Source organism: Lepisosteus platostomus, chromosome 5, assembly GCF_059453375.1.
Source record: "Lepisosteus platostomus isolate fLepPlt1 chromosome 5, fLepPlt1.hap1, whole genome shotgun sequence".
Taxonomy (NCBI): Eukaryota; Metazoa; Chordata; class Actinopteri; order Semionotiformes; family Lepisosteidae; genus Lepisosteus; species Lepisosteus platostomus.
In genome coordinates, this window is record NC_142615.1 from 37,458,596 (window position 1) to 37,474,609 (window position 16,014).

The window sequence follows — 16,014 nt, forward strand, 5'->3', positions numbered from 1 at the left end:
GTCTGTTCCTCTTGCTTTGGCAGGAAATGACACACTGTATTATTAGTAATGAGAGACAGGCTCAGTGTTCCTCATGCTGGGACAGGAGATCAAAAACTGTATTATTATTATTGAGAGACAGGCTCACTGTCTGTTCCTCAGATTTGGACAGGAGATCACACACTGTATTATTATTATCGAGAGACTTGCTCTTTCTTGACTGTTCCTTAGGCTGGGACAGGAGATGATAATCTGCTTTATTATTATTGAGAGACTGGCTCACTCCTGTCTGTTCCTCAAGATGGGACAGTGGATCACACACTATATTATTATTACTGAGAGACAGGCTCACTTTCAATTCCCCAGACTGGGACAGAAGATCACACACTGTATTATTATTATTGAGAGACAGGCTCACTGTCTGTTCCCCAGGCTGGGACAGGAGATCACACAATGTATTATTATTATTATTGAGATACAGGCTCACTGTCTGTTCCTCAGACAGGGACAGGAGATCACACAGTTTATTAATATTATTGTTGAGAGACATGATCACTGTCTGTTCCTCAGACTGGGAAAGGATATTCCACACTGGATTATTATTATTGAGAGACAGGATCACTGTCTGTTCCTCTGGCTAAGACAGGAGATCACACACTGGATTATTATTATTGAGAGACAGGTTTAGTGTCTGTTCCCCAGGCTGGGACAGGAGATCAAAAACTGTTTTATTATTATTGAGAGACAGGCTCACTGTCTGTTCCACAGGCTGGGACAGGAGATCACACAGTTTATTTATATTATTGTTGAGAGACATGTTCACTGTCTGTTCCTCTGGCTGGGGCAGGAAATGACACACTGTATTATTATTATTGAGAGACAGGCTCGCTGTCTGCTCCTCAGGCTGGGACAGGAGATCACACACTGTATTATTATTATTGAGAGACAGGCTCACTGTCTTTTCCTCAGGCTGGGAAAGGAAGTCACACACTGTATTATTATTATTGAGAGACTGGCTCACTCCTGTCTGTTCCTCAGGTTGGGACAGGAGATCACACACCGTATTATTATTATTGAGAGACGGGCTGACTGTCTGTTCCTCAGGCTGGGACAGTGGATCACACGACGTTGCGCTGCTGATGCTCTCTGAAGACCGGCTAGTTAGTTTTGGCTGAAACTAGTGAAGTTTGTGCACAGGAGAAAAGATGACTGTGGGTCCCAGCAGGTCAGGAAGAAGACCAGTTCGTTCCTGATGAAGCGATAGTTCTGAATAGTGATTCATCTGTCCACAGTTCCGACCTGTTCACGAGGCCTGCTGCTGGTGCTAACCTCGGGTGGATCGTTTGGTTACTCTCTGGCAACCTCCGCTCTCGACTCTTAGAACAAAGCAAAGTTCTGGCACTCGGACACACTGGCCGTTCCGTGGTTGTCCAGGCTGAGTCTCAGGATGGTCAGGAGGCGCGCTGCAAGAATGTTCTGCCCTTGGGAGCCTTTCTGCTCCTGGGCCGTCCCGCCCTGGAATTGTCTCACAGCCCTGGAATTCTCCTTTGAATTCCCTTTAGAATAGTCTTGGAGCTCTGTGTTGCCTGTTTTTACCTGGAGGAACTTCAGCTCGTTTATTGGATGAAAGTTTCATGGGCATCAGAGACCCACGTGGGTTACTCGGCCCTACCAGTCCCAGATTGGTTGATCAAGGTGAGATATGAGTCACTTACTCCTGACACTTAGGAATGCAGTCCAGATGTCCATCTGGCACTCCCTAGACAGATAGGCGCCAATGGATGCCCATTGATCATGATAGCCAGACTTAGCTAAATGCATCCCCATTTGGGAGCTGTCCCTTATCAAAAGAAAACATCTTTAAATCAGCTCGCTGAATAGCTTCTCTGTGGCTGCACCACAGAGATGAAGAGAGAGATGGGGCCTCATTTGGGAAAGCACAGCAACACTTAATTCTGTCTTATTAACAAGCATTGCCGCTACAATTAGTAGGAAGAAAGATACAATATTTTGAAAATGTAATATGTTTTAAAGGATTAAAGGGAAAAGAAATACTTTATATACGCAAACTAATTCTACTGAGCTCCTCTAAACAATATCGCCTGAAGAATTGTCAAAGCACAGTGTATCAATTTGGGTGACAGTTGGGGAAAAGGATCACAACATTGAAAACCACAAGGCTTATTTTCAACAACAAAATTTGTGCTTTATAATATTTGACAAAAAAATTAATATTACACGCACGGAAATCAATATTTACCATTAGGGTAGAATGCAGCATAGAACAGTTGGATAGAAGGTTAGTGTAACTCTATAGTGCATCACAGAGGCTGGTCTCTTCCCCTCATTATGCAGGCTGACTTGTTTACAGTGAACTGTCCTCCAGCGATAGTCAGCTGTAATCACTGACGCAGACATGATGTTAATACTCTGACAGCATCTTGGCTGATTTGGTTAAAGTGTTTTCCTATTAAACAGGAGATTCTGCGTTCAAATCCCAGCAGTGTCTTTCTTCCTGTCTTGTCTTACAAAATGTATCACTATGGATGATTACATGCAGCTTGATTTTGTTTAATGCAAGTTTTCATTCCCTTTCTGATGGCTCTCTACAGTAATTTTTAAAAGTACTAATCGGGATGGATTACTGTACATATCCTCAGTAAAGGGGAATATATAAGTAGTGACTATCCAAATTGCATTTTTGTGTGAAACACATTTCAGAAAATTGAAAACCAATTTTCAAAACTCACAATAACAAGACAAAGGCAAAACATAAGTTCACTTTCACTTTATGCATATTTACCACAACCTTGCCTTCTGATCATAAAAAGTCTTAATTTTAATATAGCAGTTTTAAATGGGACATTCAGAACATGGCATATGAGAATATATGGTTAACCGAGGATGAGCAAAGGATGATTGCACTTTCTGCTTATTGCTATGAACCTACCCCTGGTTATAAAAATGTCTCAAAATTCTGACACTGAGGTGTGAGACACAATGTAACAGGCTCTCATAATCCCGAAATACAAGAAATTTTACTGTAGCGTTTTATAAATTTGACCCTGTGAACATTGCATGTCCCTCCTTCCTCATTACCAAAACATCTCAATGTCTCGGCATTATGTACATTTGTTATTACAACACTTCACTGTTTCATTTATGAGTTGTGACATTGTGAACATGGCATGTTAAAGTATATAGAAAATCTAGATCAGAACAGGCTAAATGCAATTCCTAGTGATTTATCATTTTCTTACTTTCTAAATTAAAAAAATATTTTTTCAGTGATTATGACACTTCAGTATGACATAAAATATGCTTCAATGACAGAATAAATAATAATAATAATAATAATAATCATGGAAAAAATACCCAAAGTGGACATTCATAGTTGTGATTATAGGAATGTTAGATATGCGTAGGCTGCAAAGGAACAAGTAAAGGACTATTCCTGCTGAAAAGAGAAGAAAAGAATCACAATGTTTCGGCTGTGGAGCCTTCTTCAGGTGTGAGAAAGACAGGGCAGTAAGCAAAGATAATTTTCTTTTTATCTTTGCTGAGTGCAGTTTATCGCTGATGACAACAACAAAGACATTAAGGAGTTTTTACGGCTAACAGCTCCACATCAACTTCCTTTCATAACTAACCTCATCAGATCCTTCAACTCCCAACTCTTCCAGTTTCTCACTTCAGAGAAGGATAAAAAACTCAAAATCCTCTACAGAGAAAAACCATCAACACCCTTATCACCTCCACCAATCCTAACCTTGGACTACACCCTCTGACCTTTCCCTTTCACCCCTTTGCATCCTCAGCTAACATATTTTAATAGTACAACAAAATTACAATAGATTGTACAGTATTTATGTTTAAAATTAAAGTAAATGTGTCAAAATATCGAAGTCCAAATGCACGGTGCTAATGTAACAATGCTTGCAAGTTCCTTAACAAATCTGCATTGTATTTTTAAAATATTTCAGCAGAGGATGCAACGGGGGTATAAATGACGACTCGACTTTTCTTGGGTGAATATGGTTTTCTGGGGAGTTGCGACGTTGGGCATACAGTAACTGGACATTTCCCGGTGATTCTGACACGTGTTAAGCACTCGCATTTCCTGCAAATATTAAAATGGTAAAGGTTTCGCTGAGAAATCCAATCGACCTTTGCGAAGACAATGTTTACATCGCAAAAGAAACCTGTCCCTGGGTGGACTGGAACCACCAACCTTTCAGTTAACAACCAAACACGCCACACAGAGGGAATGGTGGGTCCGTGTCTTGCATCACAACTTTCTGGTTAAAAAAAAAACTTTTTTTGCCAGCTGGTAATATTTCTTCTGCACTGATAATCAAGAATTGAATTTCATTTCTCGCAAGCTGTGTGAATTTCTTGAAATACAAGTTTCCCAGAAAGGGTATGAATACATGCATTTAACGAAATCAAGCCCTTTGTGACAGTCCGAAATAGTACGTTATGATAGAAGAAGATAGGAAAAAAAAACATGACTGGGATTTTAAGCTACGTGACCTACGGTACCAGACTGGGGTAAAGTTAGCTTGAAGTTCAAAAACGATTTTGGCACGCCTGTAGCGTTTACACGAAACCTCTAAGAATCGCGAGAATACTTGTGTATAAAACACATTGTGAATGCTTTCTCAGCCTTTACTTTTTCATTTATATGACATTTTTTTGACCAAGCACGAATATTATTTTGTCCATATCTTCGCAACGGACGCACAGAACGCCTTCAAACCAAATACATTTTAAAGACCACGACATGTGGATATTTCCACAGCCTCTACATCAAAGTATCAGTGAGCTAATTATCTTTTTTTAAACCTCCGGTTTTTCATCGATGCGTAATTACGCACTAACTGGAACCCGGGGGACCGCTGTATACACAAGTTCACAACGCGAGAAATACTGTTCAATACGGCTTCATGCGAAAAACCCGTATATGACTATAGGCAACAGAATAGTGCAGTCTCCAATTACTCAGACTGTAAGCACGCGAATAAAGCTTTGTCTGAATTCTCAAACCCTTCCTTTACGTCCTGTTTTCATTCAGGTAAGAGTCATCTATATGCACAATACTACTGACAGCAGGAAGATTAAAATATTCTTTACTCAGCAGCTTATTAAAAACAACTCCCATGATGTTCAAACCGATTTTTTACACAGAACACTGACACAGCTTTGCGTTCTGAATCTCTTTTTCTCGTGCGTTTATTTAATGTGGCACAATGCACTGGGATAGGGGTATTCTGTTCACAAACCAATAGCATTTAAACCACAGCACCCACAATGCTGCAAGTAAGTGTTTTGCACACTAAGCAGAGGGCGATGTCTTCCTCGTTAGTATAGTAGCAAGTATCCCCACCTGTCACGCGGTAGACCGGGGTACATCAGGACATGCATTGAAGTGAAAGCAGGATGCGCTGCGACATGCACTGTGCAGATCCCGCCACACTAAGAGGTGAGTGGGTCTGTTCGATCACAGCGCTAGGCGAATCCCCAAACAGTGTGTGTGGCAACAAACGAAACGGGCCTGTTTCCGCCCGGTTTCGATCCGGAGAAATCGGGCCCAGTGGTGGCGGGATCTGTACAGTGCATGTCGCAGTGCTTCAATGTGCTTCCTGATGTCCTACCCCGAGAACAGAAAGGACAGCGTACACAGCAACAACAGATCAGGTCTCTGCACAGGAGCTAAGCTGTACATCTCCTCTGCTCTCCGGCTCCTGCGGAGTGGAGTCCTGCCTGGAGCCGTGTTTGCAGGCGGCGCCTCCCCGCGCCCTGTCTGTGCGTCGTGTCCAAGAGCTCCTGGGAGGAAGAGAGAGCCCTCCCACTCGGGGGCTTTTCCACGGTCTGTGTGAGGAGGGGCGGGTGTGTCCAGTAGCTTATCGAGCGGAAGCCTGGGGCGGCGGAGAGCTGTGATCGTGCAGACCTTGAGGTGTCACCTCTTTGTCTGCTTTCCCGCCCCCCTTCGCCCAAGCTCTGCTCCAAAGTAGCCCGGGAACCCCTCACACCTGCACGTGTCACAACCTAAGGTGTGGTCATTAGACACCCATGGGGTGTCGTTCTGTTCTTGCTAATTGTTCCCTGCCCGTCGCAGGCAGAAGTCCATGCGAGGAAGATGCGCTGGACAGAGCTCAGAGGGCGCAGCTGGGTGGCTTTCCTTCTGAGTGACGTTCCTGCAACACTCTCCCGCTACTCTTGGTGCGCTCACGCCACAACACAGCAAGGCTGGAGCAGGTGGCTGTGGGCTTTGCGCACCGCCGAAATAGCTCAGTTGGGAGAGCGTTAGACTGAAGATCTAAAGATCCCGGGTTTCGGCATTTTGTTTCATCTCGCCCTTTGTTCCTCTCTCCAGCGCCCCCTGCCTAAAGTGACGCGTCCCTTTCTCAGCCCGAAACGCAAGCGAGACACCAGCAGCGGTCCCTGCAGGTTTCCTTGAGCGACCGGTCATTTGTTCCCAATGTATTTCCGGTGCCTTCGTGCACTCTTGTACCAAACGCACGTTCCTTCTGTACGCGGAGCCGATCATTTGCAATTGGGCTGTGCCGACAGACCAGGACGAGCTCTGTCGGCTCAAAAGCAGCGCAGGACCTGCAAGAAGAACAGAAAGATTAGCATCCAGCGGGGGCCTCTTAGTGAGCCCAAGAGCTCATCAAGAATCGGCTCCAGCAACAGGGCTGGGCGCATTGTTCCATTCTCCGCCCACTCTCGGTGTAAACAAGTCCCTCCTGGTCTCTGCTTGAAATGCACTTTCCTGCGTTTGCTTTGGTGTAACTGGCTTCCCCTGCATGGGCGAATGTGAAGAAGATCCTTAGTAAGTCATTGAAGAAAACCGAGAAGAGGTCGGAGTGGCCTCTGTCGTTCATCAACGATCCAGTCAGGCAGTACTCCTCTGTAAAGCGCCGTTCGTTCACATCGATTGGCTTTTTTTTGCCTTCATTCGTGCGAGTAGTAAAAGCAGACGCCCCTATTCTGCCGTGACCCGGATTCGAACCGGGGTTGTTGCCGCCACAACGCAAAGTACTGACCACTATGCGATCACAGCGAGTTACCGAAACACACGCGGCAGGGCGGAAAGGGCTGTGCTCTCCTCGTGTGACATAATTCGGAAAAGTCCTGACGTTGCATTTCAACTGAGCCCCAGTATACATCGACCCTTCGACACTCTGAGTGACAGCTCTCTTGCGTGTTTTCTCATATTTATGTAGTTTGCTTGCATGATGCCGGGAACAGCATGGTTGTTCGCTGCCATATAGTCTAGCGGTTAGGGTTCCTGGTTTTCACCCAGGCGGTTCGACTCGGTTTTGCCTCCTGCTTTCCAAAAGATCAGCACCGTGTACGAAAGAGCCGCATTAAAACTACTCGAACGTGCAAAACGTGCGAGAAGAGGGGGTGCTTGTTTCCAACCGAAACTTCTCGCGTGAGACGAGCGGATCATCGCTGTGGGAGGGTTACTCTGGTAGACAGGGCTGACCTTCGGCAATAGGATTTATAGTCTCCAAGATGATATTTGCACTTTCTGGAGAGGCGATTTTCTCCACTTCAGTAGCCCGATTTCGTCGATTGTGTGGAGAGGGCTGTAGAATGTGGCGCCGCCTTTCCTGCTCCGTCCATGACAGGCGTGCTGGTCTCTGGAGAGAGAGCACGGTCCATCAGCGCACTCCAATAAAGGCACTGGAAGCAGCTGAATCGCATTGGCGAAGCTCAGCGCTGGGCCGCTGGGCACATCTTACCACCGTTTCCGTAGTGTAGTGGTTATCACGTTCGCCTCACACGCGAAAGGTCCCCAGTTCGAAACCGGGCGGAAACAGACATCTTTTGTCGCCAGGCACAAAAGGGGATTGGGGATTCGCCTAGCGCTGTGATCGAACAGACCCACTGGACCCACCTCTTAGTGTGGCGGGATCTGCACAGTGCATGTCACAGCGCATCCTGCTTTCACTTCAAGGCGCGTCCTGATGTACCCCAGTCTCCCGCGTGACAGGTGGGGACAGGTGACAGGTCCTATACTAATGAGGAAGACATCGCTCTCTCCGACCCCCGGCATCGTGTCCCGTGCTGGAAGCCGACGCGTGCTGTGATTCCTTTACGGAGCAGAAATGACAACCGAGGAGCCGAGAGATCATTTCAGCATTTCGCGTCTGAACGGAAAACACAAACGACCAACTCGGAATGACTTGCCTTTGACGCTTCTCAAAGCGTTCTTTGTGCATCGAACAGACCCACTCACCTCTTATTGTGGCGGGATCTGCACAGTGCATGTCGCAGCGCTTCCTGCTTTCACTTCAATATGCTTCCTGATGTCGAGTCGTGTGCCGTGCGGAGGCTCTGAAAGCGAGAGCAATGAAAAGGTGCACGACGCTGTGAAAGAAAACAGAGAAGTGAAAGGCAGTCATTTCTCTAAGGAGGTGAAAGAAAAGCTACTCCTCGTCGGGGAATCGAACCCCGGTCTCCCGCGTGACAGGCGGGGATACTTGCCACTATACTAACGAGGAAGACATCGCTCTCTCCGACCCCCGGCATCGTGTCCCGACCCAGCGTGCTGGAAGCCGACGCGTGCTGTGATCCCTTTACGGAGCAGAAATGACAACCGAGGAGCCGAGAGATCATTTCAGCATTTCGCGTCTGAACGGAAAACACAAACGACCAACTCGGAATGACTTGCCTTTGACGCTTTTCAAAGCGTTCTTTGTGCACGACGACTGCGCCGCCTAGCAGATACAAATGGGTTGTACAACTTTGAACTAGCAAATGGAAGAGGGCTAAGCCCCCTCTCTTTTAGCCCAGGTTCGATCTGTCTCCCAGAATCACCAGGGCGCACGCACACACACACACCCGTGCCGTTGAAGTGCTCTGCTTCATTTCTAAGGGCAACTCAACATTCACTCCTACCCCGAGTGCAGAAAAGACAGCATCCACAGCAACAACAGCTCAGGTCTCTGCACAGGAGCTAAGCTGCCCTCATCTCCTCTGCTCTGCGGCTCCTGCGGAGTGGAGTCCTGCCTGGAGCCGTGTTTGCAGGCGGCGGCTCCCCGCGCCCTGTCTGTGCGTCGTGTCCAAGAGCTCCTGGGAGGAAGAGAGAGCCCTCCCACTCGGGGGCTTTTCCACAGTCTGTGTGAGGAGGGGCGGGTGTGTCCAGTAGCTTATCGAGCGGAAGCCTGGGGCGGCGGAGAGCTGTGATCGTGCAGACCTTGAGGTGTCACCTCTTTGTCTGCTTTCCCGCCCCCCCTCCGCCCAAGCTCTGCTCCAAAGTAGCCCGGCAACCCCTCACACCTGCACGTGTCACAACCTAAGGTGCGGTCATGAGACACCCATGGGGTGTCGTTCTGTTCTTGCTAATTGTTTCCTGCCCGTCGCAGGCAGGAGTCCATGCGAGGAAGATGCGCTGGACAGAGCTCAGAGGGCGCAGCTGGGTGGCTTTCCTTCTGAGTGACGTTCCTGCAACACTCTCCCGCTACTCTTGGTGCGCTCATGCCACAACACAAGAAGGCTGGAGCAGGTGGCTGTGGGCTTAGCGCACCGCCGAAATAGCTCAGTTGGGAGAGCGTTAGACTGAAGATCTAAAGGTCCCTGGTTCGATCCCGGGTTTCGGCATTTTGTTTCATCGCGCCCTTTGTTCCTCTCTCCAGCGCCCCCTGCCTAAAGTGACGCGTCCCTTTCTCAGCCCGAAACGCAAGCGAGACACCAGCAGCGGTCCCTGCAGGTTTCCGTAGTGAAGCGGCTATCACGTTCGCCTCACACGCGAAAGGTCCCCGGTTCGAGACCGGGCGGAAACAGCCTCGTTTTGCACGCTCCTGTACTTCACAGAGGTCTTGAGCGACCGGTCATTTGTTCCCAATGTATTTCCGGTGCCTTCGTGCACTCTTGTACCAAACGCACGTTCCTTCTGTACGCGGAGCCGATCATTTGCAATTGGGCTGTGCCGACAGACCAGGACGAGCTCTGTTGGCTCAAAAGCAGCGCAGGACCTGCAAGAAGAACAGAAAGATTAGCATCCAGCGGGGGCCTCTTAGTGAGCCCAAGAGCTCATCAAGAATCGGCTCCAGCATCAGGGCTGGGCGCATTGTTCCATTCTCCGCCCACTCTCGGTGTAAACAAGTCCCTCCTGGTCTCTGCTTGAAATGCACTTTCCTGCGTTTGCTTTGGTGTAACTGGCTTCCCCTGCATGGGCGAATGTGAAGAAGATCCTTAGTAAGTCATTGAAGAAAACTGAGAAGAGGTCGGAGTGGCCTCTGTCGTTCATCAACGATCCAGTCAGGCAGTACTCCTCTGTAAAGCGCCGTTCGTTCACATCGATTGGCTTTTTTTTGCCTTCATTCGTGCGAGTAGTAAAAGCAGACGCCCCTATTCTGCCGTGACCCGGATTCGAACCGGGGTTGTTGCCGCCACAACGCAAAGTACTGACCACTATGCGATCACAGCGAGTTACCGAAACACGCGCGGCAGGGCGGAAAGGGCTGTGCTCTCCTCGTGTGACATAATTCGGAAAAGTCCTGACGTTGCATTTCAACTGAGCCCCAGTATACATCGACCCTTCGACACTCTGAGTGACAGCTCTCTTGCGTGTTTTCTCATATTTATGTAGTTTGCTTGCATGATGCCGGGAACAGCATGGTTGTTCGCTGCCATATAGTCTAGCGGTTAGGGTTCCTGGTTTTCACCCAGGCGGTTCGACTCGGTTTTGCCTCCTGCTTTCCAAAAGATCAGCACCGTGTACGAAAGAGCCGCATTAAAACTACTCGAACGTGCAAAACGTGCGAGAAGAGGGGGTGCTTGTTTCCAACCGAAACTTCTCGCGTGAGACGAGCGGATCATCGCTGTGGGAGGGTTACTCTGGTAGACAGGGCTGACCTTCGGCAATAGGATTTATAGTCTCCAAGATGATATTTGCACTTTCTGGAGAGGCGATTTTCTCCACTTCAGTAGCCCGATTTCGTCGATTGTGTGGAGAGGGCTGTAGAATGTGGCGCCGCCTTTCCTGCTCCGTCCATGACAGGCGTGCTGGTCTCTGGAGAGAGAGCACGGTCCATCAGCGCACTCCAATAAAGGCACTGGAAGCAGCTGAATCGCATTGGCGAAGCTCAGCGCTGGGCCGCTGGGCACATCTTACCACCGTTTCCGTAGTGTAGTGGTTATCACGTTCGCCTCACACGCGAAAGGTCCCCAGTTCGAAACCGGGCGGAAACAGACATCTTTTGTCGCCAGGCACAAAAGGGGATTGGGGATTCGCCTAGCGCTGTGATCGAACAGACCCACTGGACCCACCTCTTAGTGTGGCGGGATCTGCACAGTGCATGTCACAGCGCATCCTGCTTTCACTTCAAGGCGCGTCCTGATGTACCCCAGTCTCCCGCGTGACAGGTGGGGACAGGTGACAGGTCCTATACTAATGAGGAAGACATCGCTCTCTCCGACCCCCGGCATCGTGTCCCGTGCTGGAAGCCGACGCGTGCTGTGATTCCTTTACGGAGCAGAAATGACAACCGAGGAGCCGAGAGATCATTTCAGCATTTCGCGTCTGAACGGAAAACACAAACGACCAACTCGGAATGACTTGCCTTTGACGCTTCTCAAAGCGTTCTTTGTGCATCGAACAGACCCACTCACCTCTTATTGTGGCGGGATCTGCACAGTGCATGTCGCAGCGCTTCCTGCTTTCACTTCAATATGCTTCCTGATGTCGAGTCGTGTGCCGTGCGGAGGCTCTGAAAGCGAGAGCAATGAAAAGGTGCACGACGCTGTGAAAGAAAACAGAGAAGTGAAAGGCAGTCATTTCTCTAAGGAGGTGAAAGAAAAGCTACTCCTCGTCGGGGAATCGAACCCCGGTCTCCCGCGTGACAGGCGGGGATACTTGCCACTATACTAACGAGGAAGACATCGCTCTCTCCGACCCCCGGCATCGTGTCCCGACCCAGCGTGCTGGAAGCCGACGCGTGCTGTGATCCCTTTACGGAGCAGAAATGACAACCGAGGAGCCGAGAGATCATTTCAGCATTTCGCGTCTGAACGGAAAACACAAACGACCAACTCGGAATGACTTGCCTTTGACGCTTTTCAAAGCGTTCTTTGTGCACGACGACTGCGCCGCCTAGCAGATACAAATGGGTTGTACAACTTTGAACTAGCAAATGGAAGAGGGCTAAGCCCCCTCTCTTTTAGCCCAGGTTCGATCTGTCTCCCAGAATCACCAGGGCGCACACACACACACCCGTGCCGTTGAAGTGCTCTGCTTCATTTCTAAGGGCAACTCAACATTCACTCCTACCCCGAGTGCAGAAAAGACAGCATCCACAGCAACAACAGCTCAGGTCTCTGCACAGGAGCTAAGCTGCCCTCATCTCCTCTGCTCTGCGGCTCCTGCGGAGTGGAGTCCTGCCTGGAGCCGTGTTTGCAGGCGGCGGCTCCCCGCGCCCTGTCTGTGCGTCGTGTCCAAGAGCTCCTGGGAGGAAGAGAGAGCCCTCCCACTCGGGGGCTTTTCCACAGTCTGTGTGAGGAGGGGCGGGTGTGTCCAGTAGCTTATCGAGCGGAAGCCTGGGGCGGCGGAGAGCTGTGATCGTGCAGACCTTGAGGTGTCACCTCTTTGTCTGCTTTCCCGCCCCCCCTCCGCCCAAGCTCTGCTCCAAAGTAGCCCGGCAACCCCTCACACCTGCACGTGTCACAACCTAAGGTGCGGTCATGAGACACCCATGGGGTGTCGTTCTGTTCTTGCTAATTGTTTCCTGCCCGTCGCAGGCAGGAGTCCATGCGAGGAAGATGCGCTGGACAGAGCTCAGAGGGCGCAGCTGGGTGGCTTTCCTTCTGAGTGACGTTCCTGCAACACTCTCCCGCTACTCTTGGTGCGCTCATGCCACAACACAAGAAGGCTGGAGCAGGTGGCTGTGGGCTTAGCGCACCGCCGAAATAGCTCAGTTGGGAGAGCGTTAGACTGAAGATCTAAAGGTCCCTGGTTCGATCCCGGGTTTCGGCATTTTGTTTCATCGCGCCCTTTGTTCCTCTCTCCAGCGCCCCCTGCCTAAAGTGACGCGTCCCTTTCTCAGCCCGAAACGCAAGCGAGACACCAGCAGCGGTCCCTGCAGGTTTCCGTAGTGAAGCGGCTATCACGTTCGCCTCACACGCGAAAGGTCCCCGGTTCGAGACCGGGCGGAAACAGCCTCGTTTTGCACGCTCCTGTACTTCACAGAGGTCTTGAGCGACCGGTCATTTGTTCCCAATGTATTTCCGGTGCCTTCGTGCACTCTTGTACCAAACGCACGTTCCTTCTGTACGCGGAGCCGATCATTTGCAATTGGGCTGTGCCGACAGACCAGGACGAGCTCTGTTGGCTCAAAAGCAGCGCAGGACCTGCAAGAAGAACAGAAAGATTAGCATCCAGCGGGGGCCTCTTAGTGAGCCCAAGAGCTCATCAAGAATCGGCTCCAGCATCAGGGCTGGGCGCATTGTTCCATTCTCCGCCCACTCTCGGTGTAAACAAGTCCCTCCTGGTCTCTGCTTGAAATGCACTTTCCTGCGTTTGCTTTGGTGTAACTGGCTTCCCCTGCATGGGCGAATGTGAAGAAGATCCTTAGTAAGTCATTGAAGAAAACTGAGAAGAGGTCGGAGTGGCCTCTGTCGTTCATCAACGATCCAGTCAGGCAGTACTCCTCTGTAAAGCGCCGTTCGTTCACATCGATTGGCTTTTTTTTGCCTTCATTCGTGCGAGTAGTAAAAGCAGACGCCCCTATTCTGCCGTGACCCGGATTCGAACCGGGGTTGTTGCCGCCACAACGCAAAGTACTGACCACTATGCGATCACAGCGAGTTACCGAAACACGCGCGGCAGGGCGGAAAGGGCTGTGCTCTCCTCGTGTGACATAATTCGGAAAAGTCCTGACGTTGCATTTCAACTGAGCCCCAGTATACATCGACCCTTCGACACTCTGAGTGACAGCTCTCTTGCGTGTTTTCTCATATTTATGTAGTTTGCTTGCATGATGCCGGGAACAGCATGGTTGTTCGCTGCCATATAGTCTAGCGGTTAGGGTTCCTGGTTTTCACCCAGGCGGTTCGACTCGGTTTTGCCTCCTGCTTTCCAAAAGATCAGCACCGTGTACGAAAGAGCCGCATTAAAACTACTCGAACGTGCAAAACGTGCGAGAAGAGGGGGTGCTTGTTTCCAACCGAAACTTCTCGCGTGAGACGAGCGGATCATCGCTGTGGGAGGGTTACTCTGGTAGACAGGGCTGACCTTCGGCAATAGGATTTATAGTCTCCAAGATGATATTTGCACTTTCTGGAGAGGCGATTTTCTCCACTTCAGTAGCCCGATTTCGTCGATTGTGTGGAGAGGGCTGTAGAATGTGGCGCCGCCTTTCCTGCTCCGTCCATGACAGGCGTGCTGGTCTCTGGAGAGAGAGCACGGTCCATCAGCGCACTCCAATAAAGGCACTGGAAGCAGCTGAATCGCATTGGCGAAGCTCAGCGCTGGGCCGCTGGGCACATCTTACCACCGTTTCCGTAGTGTAGTGGTTATCACGTTCGCCTCACACGCGAAAGGTCCCCAGTTCGAAACCGGGCGGAAACAGACATCTTTTGTCGCCAGGCACAAAAGGGGATTGGGGATTCGCCTAGCGCTGTGATCGAACAGACCCACTGGACCCACCTCTTAGTGTGGCGGGATCTGCACAGTGCATGTCACAGCGCATCCTGCTTTCACTTCAAGGCGCGTCCTGATGTACCCCAGTCTCCCGCGTGACAGGTGGGGACAGGTGACAGGTCCTATACTAATGAGGAAGACATCGCTCTCTCCGACCCCCGGCATCGTGTCCCGTGCTGGAAGCCGACGCGTGCTGTGATTCCTTTACGGAGCAGAAATGACAACCGAGGAGCCGAGAGATCATTTCAGCATTTCGCGTCTGAACGGAAAACACAAACGACCAACTCGGAATGACTTGCCTTTGACGCTTCTCAAAGCGTTCTTTGTGCATCGAACAGACCCACTCACCTCTTATTGTGGCGGGATCTGCACAGTGCATGTCGCAGCGCTTCCTGCTTTCACTTCAATATGCTTCCTGATGTCGAGTCGTGTGCCGTGCGGAGGCTCTGAAAGCGAGAGCAATGAAAAGGTGCACGACGCTGTGAAAGAAAACAGAGAAGTGAAAGGCAGTCATTTCTCTAAGGAGGTGAAAGAAAAGCTACTCCTCGTCGGGGAATCGAACCCCGGTCTCCCGCGTGACAGGCGGGGATACTTGCCACTATACTAACGAGGAAGACATCGCTCTCTCCGACCCCCGGCATCGTGTCCCGACCCAGCGTGCTGGAAGCCGACGCGTGCTGTGATCCCTTTACGGAGCAGAAATGACAACCGAGGAGCCGAGAGATCATTTCAGCATTTCGCGTCTGAACGGAAAACACAAACGACCAACTCGGAATGACTTGCCTTTGACGCTTTTCAAAGCGTTCTTTGTGCACGACGACTGCGCCGCCTAGCAGATACAAATGGGTTGTACAACTTTGAACTAGCAAATGGAAGAGGGCTAAGCCCCCTCTCTTTTAGCCCAGGTTCGATCTGTCTCCCAGAATCACCAGGGCGCACACACACACACCCGTGCCGTTGAAGTGCTCTGCTTCATTTCTAAGGGCAACTCAACATTCACTCCTACCCCGAGTGCAGAAAAGACAGCATCCACAGCAACAACAGCTCAGGTCTCTGCACAGGAGCTAAGCTGCCCTCATCTCCTCTGCTCTGCGGCTCCTGCGGAGTGGAGTCCTGCCTGGAGCCGTGTTTGCAGGCGGCGGCTCCCCGCGCCCTGTCTGTGCGTCGTGTCCAAGAGCTCCTGGGAGGAAGAGAGAGCCCTCCCACTCGGGGGCTTTTCCACAGTCTGTGTGAGGAGGGGCGGGTGTGTCCAGTAGCTTATCGAGCGGAAGCCTGGGGCGGCGGAGAGCTGTGATCGTGCAGACCTTGAGGTGTCACCTCTTTGTCTGCTTTCCCGCCCCCCCTCCGCCCAAGCTCTGCTCCAAAGTAGCCCGGCAACCCCT

General features: G+C 50.3%; 5 non-coding genes across 5 annotated transcripts; 2 read left to right on the plus strand and 3 right to left on the minus strand.

Annotated features, from left to right (window-relative positions):
* Nucleotides 1-8,423: 8,423 nt before the first annotated feature.
* trnad-guc (transfer RNA aspartic acid (anticodon GUC)) lies at nt 8,424-8,495 on the minus strand. Its single transcript has one exon. It is a non-coding gene; the product is annotated as a tRNA-Asp (tRNA).
* Nucleotides 8,496-9,521: 1,026 nt separating this feature from the next.
* Nucleotides 9,522-9,594, plus strand: trnaf-gaa (transfer RNA phenylalanine (anticodon GAA)). The gene has a single exon. It is a non-coding gene; the product is annotated as a tRNA-Phe (tRNA).
* Nucleotides 9,595-11,800: 2,206 nt separating this feature from the next.
* On the minus strand, nt 11,801-11,872 carry trnad-guc (transfer RNA aspartic acid (anticodon GUC)). Its single transcript has one exon. It is a non-coding gene; the product is annotated as a tRNA-Asp (tRNA).
* Nucleotides 11,873-12,894: 1,022 nt separating this feature from the next.
* On the plus strand, nt 12,895-12,967 carry trnaf-gaa (transfer RNA phenylalanine (anticodon GAA)). The gene has a single exon. It is a non-coding gene; the product is annotated as a tRNA-Phe (tRNA).
* Nucleotides 12,968-15,173: 2,206 nt separating this feature from the next.
* On the minus strand, nt 15,174-15,245 carry trnad-guc (transfer RNA aspartic acid (anticodon GUC)). Its single transcript has one exon. It is a non-coding gene; the product is annotated as a tRNA-Asp (tRNA).
* Nucleotides 15,246-16,014: the final 769 nt, after the last annotated feature.